Source organism: Pan troglodytes, chromosome 7, assembly GCF_028858775.2.
Source record: "Pan troglodytes isolate AG18354 chromosome 7, NHGRI_mPanTro3-v2.0_pri, whole genome shotgun sequence".
Lineage (NCBI taxonomy): Eukaryota > Metazoa > Chordata > Mammalia > Primates > Hominidae > Pan > Pan troglodytes.
Window position 1 is genome coordinate 133,634,732 of NC_072405.2, and position 22,521 is coordinate 133,657,252.

The following is a 22,521-nucleotide window of genomic DNA, read 5'->3' on the forward strand; positions in this document are numbered from 1 at the left end:
GAGGGCGGATTGCTTGAGCCCAGGAGTTCCAGACCAGCCTGGGCAACATGGCAAAACACCGTCTCTACAAAAAATACAAAAATTAGCCAGGTGTGATAGCATGCACTTGTGGTCTCACCTACTCTGGAGGCTGAGGTGGGAGGATCACCTCAGCCCGGGGAGGTCAAGGCTGTTAGTGAGCCATAGTCATACCACTGTACTCCAGCCTGGGTGATGGAGTGAGACCCTGTCTCAAAAAAATAATAAATAAAGTAAAATAAAATAAAAAAATAAATTGAAAGCAGGATTTTTTATTTTTTGTTTTTCAGATGGTGTCTTGCTCTGTCACCCAGGCTGGAGTGCAGTGGCATGATTTCGGCTCACCGCAACCTTCACCTCCTGGGTTCAGGCAATTCTCCCTGCCTCAGCCTCCTGAGTAGCTGAGATTACAGGTGTGCGCCACCATGCCTGGCTAATTTTTGTATTTTTTAGTAGAGACGAGGGTTCACTATGTCAGCCAGGCTGGTCTCAAACTTCTGAACTCAAATGATCTGCCCGCCTTGCCCTCCCAAACTGCTGGGATTACAGGCATGAGCCACCACGCCTGGCATTTTTTGTTTGTTTGTTTTGATGGAGTCTCTCTCCGTCACCCAAGATGGAGTGCAGTGGCGCGATCTCAGCTCACTGCAACCTCCGCCTCCTGGGTTCAAGTGATTCTCATGCGTCAGCCTCCCAAATAGCTAGGATTATAGGCATGTGCCACCATGCCCAGCTTTTTTTTTTTTTGTATTTTTAGTAGAGGCAGGGTTTTGCCATGTTGGCCAGGCTGCTCTTGAACTCCTGATCTTAAGTGACCTGCCTGCCTTGGCCTCCCAAAGTGCTGGGATTACAGGCATGAGCCACTATGCCTGGCGTGGAAGCAGGATCTTTTTTTTTTTTTTTTTTTTGAGATGGAGTCTTGCTCTGTCACCCAGGCTGGAGTGCAGTGGCGCAATCTCAGCTCACTGCAACCTCCGCCTCCTGTGTTCAAGCGATTCTCCTCCCTCAGCCTCCCAAGTAGCTGAGACTACAGGCATGCACCACCACTCCTGGCTAATTTTTTTGTATTTTATTTTTAGTAGAAACAGGGTTTCACTATGTTGGCCAGGCTGGTCTTGAACTCCTGACCTCAGGTGATCCAACCACCTTGGCTCCCAAAGTGCTGGGATTACAGGCGTGAGCCACTGTGCCTAGCTCTTCCAGGGTTTTATAGTTTTGGATTTTACATTTAAGTCAGAAAGACAATTTTCTTATGTTAAACTTATATCTTACAACCTTGCTAAACTGAACTATTAGTACTAGAAGTTTCTTTTTTTTTGTAGATTCCTTTTTTTTTGTAGATTCCATTTTCTACACAGATGATCATGCTATATATGAATTTTACTTTTTCCTTTCCAATCTGTATGTCTTTTATTTCTGTTTTTTAATTATGGTAAAATACACATAACATGAAATTTGCCATCTTAGCCATTTTTAAGTGTTCAGTTCAGTAATGTTAAGAATATTCACGTAGTGGTACAACCAATCTCCAGAACTTTGGCATCTTGCAAAACTGAAACTCTGTATCATTCAACGACTCCCCAGCAACCAGCCCCTGGCAACCACCATTCTACTTTCTGTCTCTATGACTTTGACTACTCTAGATACCTCCTATAGGTGAAATCATATAGGATTTGTCTTTTTGTGATTGGTGCATTTAACTTAGCAAAATGGCCTCAAGGTTCATTCATACTGTAGCGTATGTCAGAATTTCCTTATTTTTAATGCTGAATAATATTCCTTTGTATGTATATACCACATTTTGCTTATTCATTCATCCATGGATGGACACCTGGGTTGCTTCCACATTTTAGCTCTTGTGAATAATGCTGCTATGAACATGGGTGTACAAATATCTCTTCAAGATCCTGCTTTCAGCCGGGCATAGTGGCTAGTGGAAGACAACCTAGACAATACCATTCTGGACATTGGAACAGGCAAAGATTTCATAACAAAAACTTCAAAAGCAATTGCAACAAAAGCAAAAATTGACAAATGGGATCTAAGGAAAAAGAGCTTCTGCACAGCAAAAGAAACTAGCAAAAGAGAAAACAGACAACCTACAGAATGGAAGAAAATATTTGCAAACTATGCACCTGACAAAGGTCTAATATCCAGCATCTATAAGGAACTTGAACAAATTTACAAGCTAAAACCAAACAACTCCATTAAAAAGTGGGCAAAGGACGTGAACAGACACTTTTCAAAAGAAGACATACATGTGGCCAACAAGTGTATGAAAAAAAGTTCAATATCACTGATCTTTAGAGAAATGCAAATCAAAACCACAACGAGATACCATCTCACACCAGTGAAAATGGCAATTATTAAAGAGAGTAAAAAAAGAACAGACACTGGTGAGGTTGTGGAGAAAAGGGAATGCTTATACACTGTTGGTGGGAGTTTAAATTAGTTCAACCACTGTGGAAAGCAGTGTGGCGATTCCTCAAAGAACTAAAAATGGAACTACCATTTGACTCAGCAATCCCGTTACTGGGTATATGCCCAAAGGAATATAAATCATTTTATCATAAAGATACATGTATGCAAATATTCACTGCAGCACTAGTCACAATAGCAAAAACATGGAATCAAGCTAAATGCCCATCAATGACAGACTGGGTAAAGAAAATGTGGTATGTATACATCATGGAATACTGTGCAGCCATAAAAAAGAATGAGATCATGTCTTTTGTGGGAACCTGAATGGAGCTGGAGGCCATTGTCCTTAGCAAACTGACACAGAAACAGAAACCAAATACTGCATGTTTTCACTTACAAGTGGGAGCTAAATGATGAGAACTCATGGACACAAATAGGGAGACAACAGACACTGGGGTCTACTTGAGGGTGGAGGTTGGGAGAAAGGAATGTATTTTTTCTAATCCTTTAAGATCAGAAAATAACTGTATTTTTTCTGATCCGAGTAACTAGTATTGAGTACTAGGCTTAGTAACTGTGTGATGAAATAATCTGTACAACAAACCTTCATGACACAAGTTTACCTATATAATAAACCTGCACATGTAACCTTGAACCTAAAATAAGTTTTAAAAAAAGGAAAAAAATTGTCTATCTACGTATTAGCAGCAAACTATTGGAAATTAAAATTACAATACAGAGGCTGGGTGCGGTGGCTCACGCCTGTAATCCCAGCACTTTGGGAGGCTGAGGCAGGTGGATCACGAGGTTGGGAGTTCGAGACCAGCCTGACCAACATGGTGAAACTCCATCTCTACTAAAAATACAAAAATTAGCCAGGTGTGGTGGCATGTGCCTGTAATGCCAGCTACTCAGGATGCTGAGACAGGAGAATCTCTTGAACCCGGGAGGCGGAGGTTGCAGTGAGCTGAGGTGGCACCACTGCACTCCAGCCTGGGTGACAGAGTGAGACTTCATCTCAAAATAATAATAATAATAATAAAATAAAATTACAATACAGTATCATTTACAATAGAATTCAAAAATATAAAATACTTAGGAATAAATCTGACGAAAATGTGCAAAATCTGTGTAAGGAAAACTATAAAACATTACTGAGAGAAATCAAAGAATATCTACGTAAATGGAAAGATACACTGTATTTATGGATCGGAAGATTCAAACTTGTTAAAATGTCAGTTTTCCCCTAAATTCGATCTAGAATCAATGCAATTTCAGTCAAAATTTTAGTGGGGCTTTTTTTTGTGGGGGGGGAATTGACAAATTGATTCTGTAATTCATATAGAAATTTAAAAGACCTAGAGCAGCCAAAACAACTTTGAAAAAGAAGAACACAGAGGGAGAATTAAAACTATCTGATTTTAAGACTTATTATAAAGCTATAGCAATCAAGAGTATGGAGTATAGTATACTATAGTATAGTATAGTATAGTATAACAGTATAGTATAGTATAGTATGGAGTATAGTAATCAAGTAGATCAATGGAACAGAATAGAGCCCAGATATGAAACCATACATATAGAGACAACTAATTTTTGACAAAGGTACAAGGGCAATTCAGTGGGAAAAGGATAGTTCTTCTTTCCACATGGATTTTTCTTTTTTTTTTTTTTTTTTTTTTTTTTGAGACAGAGTTGCGCTCTGTCATGCAGGCTGGAATGCAGTGGTGCGATCTCGGCTCACTGCAACCTCTGCCTCCCGGGTTCAAGCGATTCTCCTGCCTCAGCCTCCCAAGTAGCTGGGATTACAGGTGTCTGCCAACACGCCCAATTAATTTTTTGTATTTTTAGTAGAGACAGGGTTTTGCCATGTTGGCCAGGCTGGTCTCGAACTTCTGGCCTCAAATGATCCTCAGCCTCCCAAAGTGCTGCATATGGATATTCTTCAAAACATACTTCATATTGTAAACAAAAATTAACTCAAAATGGATCACAGTTCTAAATGTAAAACTTTAAATTATAAAACTTCTGGAAGAAAAAAATCTTCTGGAAGAAAATACAGGAGAAAATTGTTGGGATATTAAGGGTAATAAATATTTATTAGATAAAATGTCAAAACTCTAATTTATAAAAGAAAAAAGTGAAATATTTAAACTTTATCAAAATTTAAAATTTCTGCTTTTGAAATACTTAGTAAGTGTTTGAGAAGTCAAGCCACAGAGTGGGAGAAAATATTTGCAAAGCCTGTAAAGGACTTGTATCTAGAGTATATAAAGAACTCTTTTTAAAAAACTAATCAGATGAATTTAAGGTTCATCAAAACTCTTAGGAATTATGAACATGATTCTTTTATTTTATTTATTTATTTATTTATTTATTTATTTATTTAAGACAGAGTCTTGCTCTGTCGCCCAGGCTGGAATGCAGTGGCACCATCTCAGTTCACCACAACCTCTGCCTCCCAGGTTCAAGCGATTCTTCTGCCTCAGCCTTCTGAGTGGCTGGGATTACAAGTGTGTGCCACCACGCATGGCTAATTTTTGTATTTTTAGTAGAGATGGGGTTTCGCCATGTTGGCCAGGCTGGTCTCGAACTCCTGACCTCCAGTGATCTGCCCGCCTCGGCTTCCCAAAGTGCTGGGATTACAATCATGAGCCACTGTGCCCGGCCTTATAATTCTTAGTAATAAGAAAATAAACAATGAAATGTAAGATGGGCAAAAGATTTGGACATGTCACCAAGAAGATATATGGATGGCAAATAAGCACATGAAAAGATGCTCAGTGTCGTTAATCACTAGGGGAATGCAAATTAAAATCATGAGATACTACTAAATACCTAGAAGAATGACTAAAGAAAACAAGAAATATCTGACCATTCCAAGTATTGGCCGGGATATGGAGGAAATAGAATTATTGTGGCAATGTAAAATGGTATCATTTTGGAAAACAGTTTACCAGTTTCTTAAAAGTTAAACATATACCTACTATCCAGCCACCTCTAAGACTTGTACATAAATGTTTGTAGCAACTTTATTTGTAATTTTATCAGTTGTGTACTTAAATAAATGCAGTTTATTGTATGCCAATTATATAATTATGTCAATTATATATATATTCTTTAAAACATACTTCATACCAAGTACAAAATACCATATACCATATATACCTATCAATTAATGAAGAACTTATATACACACACACACACACGCACACATACATATATGTATATTAATGAAGAAAAAAAGTGTTGATCTGATTCACAGATGGATCTATACAGTATGCAGGCACCAACCCCAAAAGTGGATGACTACTGTGCTACAAATCCCACTTAGGGGTAACCTTGAAAGACGATAGTTAAGGGAAATTATCCCAGCAGGCAAGAACTTTGGTATATCTAGTAATCCATATCATGTAAAAGGAGAGAGAGCCTGAGGTATTGATCTACACTGGACTATGAGAAGTGGATAATGGGTTGGCTGACTGGTCAAGGACTTGAAGGGAATGAAATTGGAAAATTGGTGGCATGAAGTTTTTGGAAAAAGTAAATAGGTATGTAGAGTGTGTGAATTATTAAACGTCTATCAAAGAGTATTCAAACCAGAAAACCTCTCATTGATCAGTTGACAAGATGATCTCATCCTGTAGATGTTAGTTTCTTTCCCTAGCCATCCCAGTGCTCACTGAAAGGTTTTTACAAAGTGATCATGGCAGTAGGAATGAAGGCTATGCAAGCACTCAACAAAATGGTCTTGTCCTCATCAAGGCTGACCCACCTACTACCTCTGCTGAGTAGTACCAAAACAGCTAAGAGCAAGATCAATACTGAGGCCCCAGTATGGCACTATTACCCAGGGAGAACGGCTGGCTACCTGGTGGGAATTGGAAGAGGAAGCACTTTGTTCTCACAGCAATGGAAACACCAGAAAAAATAAAGCATCGGAACATATCTGAATATTGATTTATGATTCCTTACCATAGTGCGTCCACCAGTACCATCATCTGTGAACATAGATTGCCTTAACCATCTTTGGGGTATTCCATACAACTTCATCTCTGATCAGGAGATGTTTTTATGGCAAACAATGTAGGCAATAAGCTTACCTCCCAGAATTCATTTGTCTTACCATGTATCCTACCACCTAGAAGCAGCTAGCTTGATAGAACAGTGAACTGACCTGTGAAGACTGTTATGGCACTGGGGGGAGAAAACATTGAATTTGGGGTGGGGTCCTACAGGATGCAGCATATATTTTTTTTTTCCACTTATTTTTTACTGTGGTAAAATACAAATAACAAAAAAATTGTGATCTTAGCTACATTTAAGTGTACAGCTCAGTGGTGTTAAATACATTCATAATGTGCAAACATCACCATCATCCATCTTCATAAGTCTCTTCATCTTGTAAAACTAAAACTCTACACTCATTAAACAACAACTCTTCATTCTACCCTCTCTCTAGCCCTTGGCCACCACTATTCTACTTTCTGTCTCTATGACTTCGACTACTCTAGATACCTCCTATAAGTGAAATCATATAGGATTTGTCTTTTTGTGACTGGCTCATTTAACTTAGCAAAATGGCCCCAAAGTTTATCCATATTGTAGCGTATGTCAGGATTTCCTTCTTTTTAATATTAACATATATATATATATACGTACACACACACCACATTTTGCTTATCCGTTCATCTATGGATAAACACTTGGGTTGCTTCTACATTTTAGCTATTGTGACTAATGCTGCTATGAATGTAGATATACAAACATCTCTTCAAGGTCCTGCTTTCAATTCTTTTCAATATATACCTGGAAGTGGAATTGCTGGATCTTATGAGGAACCGCCATACTGTTTTTCAGTGACTGTACCATTTTACAATCCCACCAACAGTGCACAAGATTTCCAATTTCTACATACCCACACCAACACTTGTAATTTTCTTTCTTTCTTTTTTTTTTTTTTGATGGAGTTTCTCTCTTTCACCCAGGCTGGAGTGAAGTAGTGGAATCTCAGCCCACTGCAATCTCCACCCACCAGGTTCAAGCGATTCTCCTGCCTCAGCCTCCTGAGTAGCTGGGATTATAGGTGCCCACCACCATGCCTGGCTAATTTTTGTATTTTTAGTAGAGACGGGGTTTTGCCACATTGGCCAGGCTGGTCTTGAACTCCTGACCTCAGGTGATCCACCCACCTTGGCCTCCCACAGTGCTAGGATTACAGGCTTAAGCCACCGTGCCTGGCCAATTTTCTGGTTTTAATGTTAGTCTTCCTCCTGGGTGTGAGACAGTATCTCATACTTTTGATTTGCATTTCTCTAATGATTAGTGATATTGTACATCTTTTCATGTGCTTGACCATTTGTATATCTTCTTTGGAGAAATGTCTATTCAAGTCCTTTGCCCAATTTTGAATTGAGTTTGTTGCTGTTAAGTTTTAGGAGTTTTCTTTATGTTCTGGATATTAATTCCAGGTGTATGATTTGCAAATATTTTCCCCCATTCAGTGGGTTGTCTTTCCTCTCTGTTGATAGTGTCTTTTGATGCACAAAATTTTAAAAAATTTCCTGAAGTCCAATTTGTCTATTTTTTTTTATTGTCTGTGCCTTTGGTGTCATATCCAAGAAGTCATTGCCAATTCCAATGTCATGGAAATTTTGCCATGTATTTTCTTCTATGAGTTTCATAGTTTTAGGTCTTACATTTAGGTCGTTAATCCATTTAAGTTAATTTTTGTATATGGTGCTAGGTAAGGGTCCAACTTCATTCTTTTGCATGTGGATATCCAGTTTTCCCAGCACCATTTATTGAAAAGATTGTTCTTTCTCCATTGAATGGTCTTGGCACCCTTATCAAAAGTCTCTTGACCGTATAAGTGAGGGTGATTTCTGGGCTCTCTATTCGATCCCAATTGTCCTTATGTCTGTCTTTATGCTAGTACCACACCATTTTGATTACTGCGGCTTTGCAGTAAGTTTTGAAATCAGGAAGTATGAATCCTCCTGCTTTGTTCTTCTTTTTCTTTTTCTTTTTCTTTTTTGAGACGGAGTCTTGCTCTGTCACCCAGGCTGGAGTGCAGTGGCACGATTTCGGCTCGCTGCAAGCTCCGCCTCCCGGGTTTACACCATTCTCCTGCCTCAGCCTCCCGAGTAGCTGGGACTACAGGCACCCGCCACCGTGCCTGGCTAAGTTTTTGTATTTTTAGTAGAGATGGGGTTTCACCGTTTTAGTCAGGATGGTCTCGATCTCCTGACCTCGTGATCTGCCTGCCTCAGCCTCCCAAAGTGCTGGGATTACAGGCGTGAGCCACGGCACCCGGCTCTTCTTTTTCAATATGGTTTTGGCTATTCAAGGTGTTGTGAGATTCCATATGAAATTTAGAATGGGTTTTCCTATTTTTGCAAAAAAAAAAAAAAAAATCCCAAAAAGTCATTGGGGTTTTAATGGGGATTGCATTGAATTTGTAGATCACTTTGGGTTATGTTGACCTCATCGACAGTATTAAGTCTTCTAATCCATGAACATGGGATGTGTTACAATTTATATATGTCTTCACTAATTTCTTTCAGCAATGGTTTGTAGTTTTCATTGTACAAGTCTTTCACCTCCTTGGTTCAGTTAATATCAAATATTTTATTATTTTTGTTGCTATTGTAAATGGAATTGTTCTTGCAATTTCCTTTTCTGATTGTTCATTGTGTTTAGAAATGCAGTTGATTTTGTGTGTTGACTTGGTAATCTGCTACTTTGCTGACTTCACTTACTAGCTCTTAACAGTTTTTTCTTTGGTGTGTGTGTGTGCGCGTGTAATCTTTGTTTTTTTCTGCTTATAAGGTCTATCTGCAAACAGATAGTTTTACTTCTTCCTTTCCAACATAAATGCTTTTTATTTTATTTTTTTTCCTAAATGCTCTGGCTAGAACCTCCAGTACTACATTGAATAGAAGTTGCAAAAGTGGGCTTCCTTGTCTTCTCCCTGATCTTGGAGGAAAAGCTTTCAGTCTTTCACAATTGGGTATGATGTTTGCTGTGGATTTTCACATATAGCTTTACATTGAGGTAGTTTCCTGCTATTCCTAGTTTGTTGAGTGTTTTTATAATAAAAGGGTGCTAAATTTTGTCAAATGCCTTTTTACTGAATCAACTGAGATGATCATGTGTTTTCCCCTTCATTCTGCTAATTTAGTGCATTACATTGATCGATTTTTGTATATTGAATCATCCTTGCATTCCAGGAATACATCTTACTTAGTCATGGTGTACAATCCTTTTTTTTAAATTGATATGGAGTCTCACTCTGTCACCCAGGCTGGAGTGCAGTGGCATGATCTTGGCTTACTGCAACCTCTGCCTCCTGAGTTCAAGCAATTCTCCTGCCTCAGCCTCCCAAGTAGCTGGGATTACAGGCGTGAGCCACCATGCCCGGCTAATTTTTTGTATTTTTAGTGGAGATGGGGTTTCACCATGTTGACTGGTCTGGTCTCGAACTCCTGACCACAAGTGATCCACCCACCTTGGCCTCCCAAAGTGCTAGGATTACAGGAGTGAGCCACACGCCTGGCCTACAATCCTTTTAATATGCTGCTGAATTCAGTTTGCTAGTATTTTATGGAGGATTTTTACATCAGTGTTTGTAAAGGATACTAAAGAAAACTACAAATATTTGTCTGTAGTTTTCTTAGGTACTGTCTTTGGATTTGGTATCAGGACAATTCTGGCTACAGAATGAGTTAGAAAGTGTTCCTTTGTTAAAATAATTTTTTTTTTTTAGAAAAGTTTGAGGATTGGTATAGTTCTTTAAATGTTTGCTAGAATTCACTGGTGAAGCCATCAGGTCCAGGGTTTTTCTTTATCAGAAAATTTTTGATTACAAATTCAATCTCTTTGTTATTGATTTATTCAGATTTTCTATTTCTCTATGATTTAGTGTTGGTAGGTTTTGTGTTTCTATAAATGTGTCCATTTCATCTAGTGTATCCAACTTGTTGGCATATAATTGCTCACAGTACTATTATAATCCTTTATATTTCTGTAACATCAGTAATAATGTCCCCATTTTCATTTCTGACTTTATTTCATTTATTTATGTATTTATTTACTTATTTTTGAGATAGAGTTTCACTCTGTCTCCCGGGCTGGAGTGCAGTGGTCCAATCTCATCTCAATGTAACCTCCACCTCCCAGGTTCAAGCAATTCTCCTGCCTCAGCCTCCTGAGTAGCTGGGATTACAGGTGCCCACCACACCTGGCTAATTTTTGTATTTTTAGTAGAGACAGGGTTTCATCATGTTGGCTAGGCTGGTCTCGAACTCCTGACCTCAAGTGATCCACCTGCCTTGGTCTCCCAAAATGGTATTACAGGCATGAGCTACTGTGCCCGGCCTAATTTCTGATTTAGTAATGTGTCTTCTCTCATCTTTTCCTAGTCCATCCAGCTAAAAGTTTGTTGATTGCATTGTTTCAAAGAACCAATGTTTAGTTTCATTAATTTTCTCTGTTGTTCTTCTATTCCTTATGTTGTTTTTCTCTGCTCTAATCTTTAATATTTCTTTTTTTCTGTTAGCTTTTGGTTGGTTGCTTTTTTTCTTCTAGTTCCTCAAGTTGTAAAACTAGGTTATTGATTTGAGATCTTTCTTGTTTTTCAGTGGAAATGTTTATAGTCATAAAGTACCCCTTAGCACTGTTTCACTGTGTCACATAAGCTTTGGTATGTTGTTTGCATCTTCACTTGTCTCTATTTTCTAATTCCTCTTATGATGTTTTCTTTGATCCATTGGTTAAGAGTGTGTTGTTTAATTTCCAGAAGTTGTGAATTTTCCAGTTTTACTTCTATTGCTAATTTCTAACTTCATCCTAATGTGATTGGAGAAGATACTTCGTATCTTTTTACATGTATTGAGACTTAAATTGTGAAATATGGTGTATCCTGGAAGATGTCCCATGTTGCACTTGGGAAGAATGTGTATGCTGTTGTTGGGTAGAGCATTTTGTATATGACTCTTACATTAGTTGGTTTCTATTTCTTTACTTATCTTCTGTGTGGTTGTTCTATCCGTTATTGAGAGTGGGGTACTGAAGTCTCCAAATGTCTGTAGAATCATCTATTTCTTTTTCAATTCTGTCAGTTTTTGTTTGATATATTCTGATGGACTGTCATTATGTGTGTGTAATGGTTATAATGTTTTTATCTTCCTGCTGTATTGAACCTTTATTAATAAAAGTCATTTTTTTGTCTCCTGTAAACTTTTCTTTTTCCTTAAAGTCTTTTGAATAATTTACAGATTTAAGATCTTCCTATTTACCTGCTTTCCATCAGCATAGATAGCCAAAATTTAGGTATACCTTTCATTCAAGAGAAAAATTAAGTGAGAGACTAACAGACAAAAGGAGACGACAGACAAAAGCCGGGATGGAGGTGAACGGATGGATATAAGGAGAAACATTTATTGAATGCATTCTGTGACTTTATTTCTCGTAAGCTTTTTAAAACTGAAATCTATTTTGTCTTATAGTCACCCTGCTTTTCTTTTGGTTACCATTTGGATGAAATATTTTTTGCTACCCTTTCACTTTCTGTTTTTTTTTTTTTTTTTGAGACGGAGTCTCACCCTGTCGCCCTGGTTGGAGGCAGTGGCGCGATCTCCACTCACTGCAAGCTCCGCCTCCCGGGTTCACGCCATTCTCCTGCCTCAGCCTCCCGAGTAGCTGGACTACAGGTGCCCGCCACCGCGCCCGGCTAATTTTTTGTATTTTTAGTAGAGACGGGGTTTCACCATGTTAGCCAAGATGGTCTGGATCTCCTGACCTTGTGATGCGCCCGTCTCAGCCTCCCAAAGTGCTGGGATTACAGGCGTGAGCCACCGTGCCCGGCTACCCTTTCACTTTCAACCTATTTGTGTCTGGATCTAAAGTGAGTCTGTCATAGACAGCATATAGTTGAATCATGAGTTTTTATTCATTTTGTCAATTATGTTTTGACTGGAGAGTTTAACTCATTTACATTTAAAGTAATTACAAATAGGAAAATACTTATTTCTGTCATTTTGCTTTATCCCCCTTATATGCCTTATAGTCTTTAACCTTTCATTTCCTGCATTACTGTTTTCCTTTGTCTTTAGTTGATTTTGCTGTGAAATGTTTAAATTCCTTTCCTGTTTCTTTTTGTGCCTATTCTATAGCGATTTTCTTTGTGTTTACCATGGTATTACCAAGTTTATAATGCTCAAATTGGAATTCATGCCATCTTAATTTCAGTAACATACCAAAACCCTCTTTTACAGCTCCATCCCCAATCCTTTATGTTGTTAATGTCACAAAACTACATCCGTATAAACCGTTTCTCCAAAAACATAAACAAATAATTCTTTTAAATTAATTACTTTCTTTCTTTCTTTCTTTCTTTTTGAACCTGGGAGGTGGAGGTTGCAGTGAGCCAAGATCACAACACTGCACTTGAGCCTGGGTGATGGAGTGAGACTCTGTCTCAAAAAATAAAATAAAATAAAATAAAATTAAGTGGAGTTACAAACGAAAGTTACAGTAACACTAGTGTTAGTACTAATAATTGTTTTGTGCTAGTGCTGCTTAACGAACCACCCAAAATGTAATGGCTTAAACAGCAAACATGTGTTTTCCTTTTTCTTTTTTTTGAGATGGAGTCTCGCTCTGTCACCCAGGCTGGAGTGCAGTGGTGTGATCTCAGCTCACTGCAACCTCCACCTCCCAGGTTCAAGTGATTCTCCTTCCTCAGCCTCCCAAGTAGCTGGGAGTACAGGCGTGCACCACCATACCCAGCTAATTTTGTATTTTTAATAGAGATGGGGTTTCTCCATGTTGGTCAGGCTGGTCTCAAACTCCTGGCCTCAGGTGATTCACCTGCCTTGGCCTCCCAAAGTGCTGGGATTACAGGCGTGAGCCACTATGCCCGGCCCAGCACTAATAATTGTTTTTAAATATATATTAGTCTCTCAAATAATGTAGAAAACAAAAAGTGCAGTTACAAGCCATTACTGCAATAACACTACTAGCTTTTATAATCACCCATGTATTTACCATTATTCAGTTCTTTATTTCTTCATACAAGTTCAAATTACTGTCTAGTATTTTTTGACATTTCACTCTGCAGGAGTCCCTTGACTGTTCTTGCAAGGCAAGTCTAGTGGTTACATACTCAACTTCTGTTTATCTTAAAATGTCTTAATTTCTCCCTCATTTTTGAAGGACAGCTTTTGCCAGATATAAGATCTTTGGTTGACAGTTTTTTATTTGATTTTTGTTTTTTAGCATTTTAGCTAACTGCCTTTGGTATTCCAATGTTTCTGATGAGAAATTTGTTGATAATCCCACTGAGTATCCTTTGTATGTGATGAATTGCCTCTCTCTTGCTGCTTTCAAGATTCTTTTGCCTTTCAAAAGTTTGATTATGTGTCTTGGTGTGGATCTCCTTCAGTTAATCTTACTTGGAGAGTGAATTTCTTGGATATTTATATTCATGTCTTTCATCAAATTTGGGAAGTTTTCAGCCATTATTTCTCCAAATATTTTCTCTGCTGCTTTCTTTCTTCCCCTTGTGGAACTCCCACAATGTGTATGTTAGTCTACTTTATTGTGTTCCACAAGTTCTTTATGCTCTGTTCATTTTTTTTCAATTTTTTTTTCTGTTCCTCAGACTCAGTACTTCCCAGTATCCTATCTTCAAGTTTGCTGATTCTTCTGCAGATTTCTGTTCAACTATGCCTTTAAATCTCTTTACTAAATTTGTCATTTTAGTTATTATACTTTTCAGCTCTAGAATTTCTTTCTGATTTAGAGTTTGTGTCTTATTATTAATAGTAAAAGCAATAAAATAAATAAATAGCACAGTTTTACTTTCTCCACATTTTCCTTTAGTTCTTTGAGCTCTTTAAGACAGGCTTTTTTCTTCATACTACATGCCTCTTAGTATAAGACAGTTTTTAAGAGTCTTTGCCTAGTTTATCTGCCATCAGGTCTTTTTCAGAAAGTTTTTGTTGATTTTTTTTTTTTTACTTTAAATGGGCCATGCTTTCCTGTTTCTTTGTAAGCCTTGTGATTTTCTTTTGTTGTTGGAAACTGAGCATTTAAATATATTACTGTAGTAACTCTGGAAATCAGATTCTTCCCCTTCCCCAGGGCTTGCTGTTTTTGTTACTGTTTTTGCTTTTTTAAAAAAATTTTTGTCTCTGTGCCAAGAATCAGCCTGAGCTGTAAACTTAAGGTCTTCTCAGCTTTTCTGAGCCTCTCTTTGGGCATGCACAGTAACTTTCTAATTTTTGCTGTATATGCAGTTGTTGAGGCTTTTCTCTTCACTTTTTTTTAAGACAGGGTCTCTGTTACCCAGGTTTTAGTGCAGTGGCACAATCATGTCTTATTGCAGTCTCACACTCCTGGGCTCAAGTGATCCTCCCACCTTGGTCTCTCAAGGATCTGGGATTACAGGCATGAGCCACCATATCTGACAATATATGCAGTTGTTTTTGAATGGCCTAGACTTAATGTCCAGCTCCCCAAAGGGAAAAAGGGTGCCAGCCTTTTAAATACCCTGAGAGCCACAGGAAAAAGACTTGCAACATTGGAGGGAAGTGCAACAATGGCCATCCACCTTCATCTGTACCTCTGTAACCAGGAGGAGCAATCAGAGCACAGATCCCTGATATTTGGAGGACAGGGTCCTTTCTGCCCACTCTGGCTCCAACAAATTGTGTGTAAGCTGCTGCAGGAACACGTGCACAGCTGCCTGTCACAGGGCTGATTATGGGTAACTACTACTGTGCTAAAAGCTGAAATTGACTGAATTAACCACAATTTAGTGTCCAAGCCTTCCCCTGGAAGTTGCAAGCCTTGAACAGACCCTAGAATTCCAAAATAGTAACATCAGACTGATTTTGCCAGTACAATTGTCTTCTAGGTGGGGAGACAGATTCCTGGTGTTTCCCACTCCACCATCTTCCCAGAAACTTTACAGTATATGTGTTAACCAGCAGTGTTTTATGCCACCTCCCCCACACTCCGAAATGCAATAGAAAAGTAAGGGTAGGGATAACTTGTGTCTCCTCTCACCACTGCATTTAATAACCCACTGGAATTTTTGCTTTCCATTCCTGAGACCTTGGGATCAGAGACTTTAGAATCTTATCTTAGTGCTCAAGGAAGAAGCTCTCACCAGAGAACATGATCATGGTTCCAATTGATTGGCCTCTTTTAGGTCCCCATGCCACTGAACCAACTGGCAAAGACAGCAATTAGTGTACTGACCAGGGTAATTGATTCTGATTATACTAGGGGGAAATATGGAAGCCAGGAAAAGTGTTTGCAACCCAGGGAATTCATTTGGGATGCTTTTAAGTACTCCCTTTCAATAGTCTTGGTCACTGAAACACTGCAATAGACCATAAAGAATTCATATCTTGCAGGAATGAAAATATGGGTTACCCTATTAGGTAAAGAACCCTGTCCAACTGAGGTACTGATGGAAGGGAAGGGCAATAGGTAAATGGGTGGTGAAAGGCCATTCTGATTGCCAACATAAACCTTATGAGTAGATACGGAGGTAAACACTATAGCAGCCGGTTTTTCAATGATCTTCTCTCTTCCTTCAACCTCCATTACCTTATATGAGTAACACTGGTTGTGGTATCATTTTCGGTTTCAGGTGGGAATGAGTAAAATGACATAATCACACAATGATTCAGTATCTAATGGACTTTTTATATCCCTGATGTTAAAGACAAACTTTTCACATGGACAAAGAATAAAAGTGGATACAGGGGAGCAAAAGGGGTAGACTGTGCCAATTATTTTATTTGTCCTCCATCCTTCTTCACTCTACTCCCTGCTCTAGAAAGCTGACCATATAGATTACAGCAGTGGGCTCTGTAAGTGTGGTTTTGACCTTGTTTGACTAACTGGAAACCCTAGCAAGAGCCTGAAGAGAAGAGAGTGAAGTCAGAGCACTTTTTCTCCTGGTTCCCTTTATGAGGTAATGTTGCCTGGGGCTGAATAGACGCTGTGACTGCAAATCACTGCTTTTCTCAAGGTGGCAGACTACACGCAACTTCCTTTGGGTTTCAGCAGCCACTCCTCATCCATTACAGCCTAGGAAAGGTAACTAGGGCCAAGTGACTACTTGACATTCCCCTACACCAATAATCTTTCCTTGAGTTATTCTATCTTCAGTATGGTGTTTCCTAATGCCCAAGTGGATCTCTTGCACAACACGTACAACAGACAGAAGGTGCAAGAATGTCCTTAAAACAGTTTACAATAATCAAAACCTGGAAAAACTCTAAGTGCCCCACAGTAAAGTGGATTGATAAATAAACTGTGGTTTACTCACAAAATGGATTCTATAGCAGCCAAATGATATACAATATGCAATCCTATAAAAAATTTTAGCAATAACATTACGTGAAAAAAGGAAGCTCCAGAAAATATCACACATGTAGTAGTAGCATAATACCCTTTCTCTAAGGTAAAAATCTGATATTTTAAAACGTGATTTGTAGGAACACACAGATGCAATAAAATTACATACAATAGAAAGCGAGGAATGATGAATGATTGAGGATTATAATTATAGTGGGTGGTAATGGGTTAATGTGTCCAATAGGTGATTTGGTTAGTTCCTTTTAAGAAACAGGTTTTTATGGGCATTTATTATTTTAAAAAATAAACTTTCAAAAGGCGGGGGCATGCATGAATCGATGACAAGCGTGTCATAATGCATGCTGATTAATTCTGTATACTTGATGTTAAATTTAAAAGTGGAAGGGACTTATACAGGAAGCTATGAGAAATTAAAAGGTCCCAATTTAGCCTAGGGAATTAGGGAGATCTTTCTGGACCATCTCTGATGCCTAAAGTAGTCAAGTGAAAGGAGAGTTGACAGTGGGTGAGAAAAATTACTGCTGGCAGAGGATATAGCCTGAACAGAAGCCCTGGGGAGAGAAAAGGCATTTTTTTCTTTTATTATTTTTTAAAATTATACTTTAAGTTCTGGGATACATGTGCAAGAAAAGGCATTGTTTATAAAATGGCAGTTTTGTGTTAGTATAAGGTTGTGTTAGTTTTCTGTAAACGTTGTAACAAGTTACCACAATCTTGGTGGTTTAAAAAATTCTTTCACAGTTCTGGAGGCAGAAATCTGAAATCAGTATCATTAGGCCAAAATCGAGGGATTGACAGGGCTGCACTACTCTGGAGGATCTAGGGAAGAATGTTGTGTGCTTCTTCAGCTTCTGGTGGTTGGCTGCTGACATTACCTTGGCTTGTGGCTGCAGGACACCAATCTCTGACTCTGTGGTTTCACAGCCTTCTCCCTTCTGCATAAAATCTGCCTCTGCTCTCCTTTTATAAGGATACATGTGATTGATTTGGGGCCCACAGAGATAATCCAGGATAATCTCCTATTTCAAGATCTCAAAATCTAAAAGAAACCCTTCCTCCTTTTTTGTTTTGCCTTATAATGTAACGTTCACAGTTTTCAGGGATTAGGACAAAGATATCTTTGGGACTGGGGGAGGGGGTAATTTCTCAGCTTACCACAAAGGTTTTGTGCAACATGTGAACTGTAAAAACACTCTTCTAAGCTGGATGCGGTGGCTCACGCCTGTAATCCCAGCACTTTAAGAGGCCGAGGCGGGTGGATTACCTGAGGTCAGGAGTTTGAGACCAGCCTGGCCAACATGGTTAAACCTTATCTCTACCAAAAATACAAAAATTAGCCAGGTGTGGTGGCACACACCAGTGATCCCAGCTACTTGAGAAGCTGAGGCAGGAAAATAGCTTGAACAGGGAGGCGAAAGTTGCAGTGAGCCAAGATTGTGCCACTGCACTTCAAAAAAACAAACAAAAAAACTATTCTCTTCAGCCTCGACAGCATCCCTACATTACCTGAAAAATCCAGATATTTCCAATTGTAATCAACTAATAGCTGAAATTGGCAACTTTTCTCTTTTAATGTCATTGCCGAGGACCCTTTACATATATAGAGAAAATACAGAGTGTAAATGATTTTAATTTTGAAGTCCAGTTGATCATTTTTTGTGTTTTTTATGGATTGTGATTTTAGTATATCAAAGAACTTTTTGCCTAACTTAAGATCATGATGTGTCACTTCAAATATGAAGCTATAGAAAAAAGAAAGATTGGCTGGGCGCAGTGGCTCAGGCCTGTAATCCCAGCACTTTGGGAGGCCGAGGTGGGCGCATCACCTGAGGTCGGGAGTTCAAGACCAGCTTGACCAACATGGAGAAATCCTGTCTCTACTAAAAACACAAAAAAATTAGCTGGGCGCAGTGGCGCATGCCTGTAATCCCAGCTACTCAGGAGGCTGAGGCAAGAGAATCACTTGAACCTGGGAGACAGAGGTTGCAGTGAGCTGAGATCGCACCATTGCCCTCCAGCCTGGGCAACAAGAGCAAAACTCTATCTCAAAAAAAAAAAAAAATAAAAATAAAAATAAAAAAGAAAGTAAGATCGTGATGATTTTCTCTTTCCTCTCTTCTAAAAGTTTTATAGTTTTAGCTCTTATAGACAGGTCTCTGATCAATTTTGAGTTAATGTTTTATGTGGTGTGAGGTAAGGATCTAATTTCATCTTTTTTTTGCATGTGAATATCCAATTAATCCAGCACCATTTGTTAAAAAGTAACTATTTTTTCCCAACTGCCTTGGCGACTCTCTTGAAAATAAGTGAATACATAAAGACTCTCATAACTCAATAATAAGGAAACAATTAAAAAATGGTCAAAATATTCAAAAGGCCATTTCACCAAAGATGATATATGAATGGCTAATAAGTACATGAAAAATGTTCTCAACATCATTAATCATTAGAGCAATGCAGTTAACAACCACAAAGAGTACCACTTTGTACCCACCTGCATGGCTATTAAAAGCAGACAAGGCCAGGCCTGGTAACCCTAGCACTTTGGGAGGCTGAGGCAGGAGGATCACTTAAGGCAAGGAGTTCGAGACCAGCCTGACCAACATGGCAAAACCCTATCTCTAGTAAAAATACAAAAGTTAGCTGGGCATGGTGGTGAGTGCCTGTGGTTCCAGCTACTCAGGAGGCTGAAGCAGGAGAAACGCTTGAACCCGGGAGGCAGAGGTTGCAGTGAGCTGAGATTGCACCACTGCACTCCAGCCTGGGTGTTAGAGCAAGACTCTGTCTCTCACACACACACACACAAAAAGGCAAACAACAAAAAACAGGATAGATGATAACAAGGGTGGTAAGAATGTGGACAAGGTGGAACCCTCATAGTGCCAGTGGAAATGTAGCAGCCTCTTTGGAGAGCAGTTTAAGATAATCATAAATTTACCATATAATTCTGCAATTCTAATCCCAGGTATCTATCCAAGAGAAATGAAAACATAAGTCACACAATGACTTGCATGTAAATGTTCACAGCAGTACTATTCATATTAGCCAAAATGTGAAGCAATCCAAATGTCCATCAACTGTGGATGAATAGGCAAAAGGGGCATATCCGTACAATGAAATACTATCCCACAATACAACATAACAAATTACTGATACATGCTACAACACTGATGAATTTCAAAAACATTAAGTGAAGGAATCCAGATGTAAAAGACTATATATTATTTCATTTACATGAACTGTCCAGAAAATGCAAATCTATAGAGACAGAAAGTAGGTTAGGGAATGCCTGGGGTTGGGGGTAGGAGGCCTGACTGCAAATGGGCACGAGGAAGAGATTGGAAATCTCTCTTTTGGGGAGATGGAAATGTTCTAAAACTGATTCATGCTGATAGTTGCACAACTCTGTAAATTAACTAACAATCATTAAATTGTACTGTTAAGATCAGTGAATTTTATGATATATAAATTATACCTCAATAAAGATGTTAACAATAAATTAAAAAATACATGTAAGAATTGGAGACAATATTTTTTATGCTTGAGGGTCTCTAAAGGCCTTGCTCAGGATCTGCTGCTTATAGTAAATGAAAGTTGAAAAAAATACATATTTATTTTATATGCTTTTACTGGTTAAGAATTACATTCCACTATCAGTAACAGAGATCCACTCAAGGATACTGAACAGCAATTCCCTAAAATTATCATGCACACACACACACACAGAGATGCTTCTTAACTGTATATATGTGTATATGCGTCTGTGTGTATAGGAAGCTCAGAAGGCAGAAAGTACTCTCATCCTTGCCCTTCCAGAGAGCTTTCCTAGAAACTGTGTGCAATTCCCTATCTCATTGGCTAGAATTTAGTCACGTGGCCATATTTTGCTGCAATGGATGAAACATAACTTTCCAAATGGGACTTTGTTACAAATAACGGAAGAATGGATATTAGGAGGCAAGTTGGCAATCTTTTCCTCAATGTCAGGGAGCAATCTCTTAATTACATTACTTTGAACAATAAAATACTCTGTATATAAGGTGGGGAGTAGTAGGGAGAAGACACGAGTCTAAAATAAGCTCAATTAACTCTACAATGTGTACATTTAGGGATCACTGATAGAACTGGCCTAAAAATAAATGGCAGAGTGTAACTCCTCACTCCTTAAGAGTGGGCTGTTCATTGTGTGACTTCTTTTCAGAGTACAGTTCAAAAGAGAGAAGTATAGTTCAGAAAAAATTAATTTTTCGGTGGAGAAACCTGAGAAATACTACTTAACTTGGTGATCAAAGTCAACCAATAGTCAAGAATCACATCGCTAGTAGGCAACCTTGGTATGACCACTTTGCCTTCCTTCCCCAAACCCATAGTCCTGGTCTGGTCATGAGAAAAACATTAGACTATTCCAAAATAGCTATCTTCCAAAGTATTTGCCTGGTATCCTAAATATTGTTAATGTCATCAAAAATATCCACATCCATTGGGTTGTCTTTTTGTTGTTGAGTTTTAGGAGTTATATACATTATTTGTTGAAGCACAAAGTTTTAAAATTTTGATGAAGTCCAATTTATCTAACTGCCAAACTCAAGGTCATGAAAATGTCCTTGTTTTCTTCTAAGAATTTTACTTTTAGCTATTCAACTTAGGTCTTTAATCCATTTTGTTTTTTTTTTTTAAATCAACTTTTAAGTTCTGGGGTAAATGTGCAAGATGTGCAGGTTTGTTACACAGGTAAACGAGTGCCATGGTGGTTTGCTGCACACATCAACCCATTACCTAGGTATTAAGCCCAGCACGCATTAGCTATTCTCAGATAGGGATCTAACTTCATTCTTTTGCATGTGAATATCCAGTTGTTCCAGCACCATCTGTTGAAGAAATGGTTCTTTCCTATTGAATAGATGTGGGCACTCTTGTTGAAAATCAAGTGACCATAGATATATTGGTTTATTTCTGGACTTTCTATTCCATTGACCTATATGTCTAACCTTACGCCTGTATTATACTGCTTTAATATATGTAGCTTTGTAGTAAGTTTCAAAGTCAGGAAGTGAGTTCTCTCCTTTTTCAAGATTTTTTGGGCTATTCAGGGTACCTTGCAATACATCATGATTTTTAGGATTTACTTTCCTATTTTTCAAAAAAAGGCCATTGGGATTTTGATGGAAATTGCATTGAATCTGTAGTCACTTTGGGGATTACTGCCATCTTAACCAGTACTGTCTTCCAAACCATGAATACAGGCTGTCTTTCTGTTTATTTAGGTCTTACTTAATTTCTTTTGGCAACAGTTTGTAGTTATCAGTATGTTAAGTTCTTATATATCCTTGGTTAAACTTATTCCTAGGTGTTTACTGTTTTAGATGTTATTATAAGTAAAATTGCTTTCATAATTTTCCTTTTGGACTGTTCATTGCTAGTATATACAAATACAACTGATTTTAGTATGTTTTCTATCTTGTAACTCTGCTGTTTTTTTTTTTTTTTTAAAGACAGAGTCTCACTCTGCCACCCAGGCTGAAGTACAGTAGTGCAATCTTGGCTCACTGCAGCTTTGACCTCCTGGGCTCAAGCTTTGACCTCCTGCCCTCAGCCTCCCAGGGAACAGCTGGGACTACAAGTATGTGCCACCATGCCCAGCTAATGATTGTATTTTTTTTGTAGAGACAGGGTTTTACCATG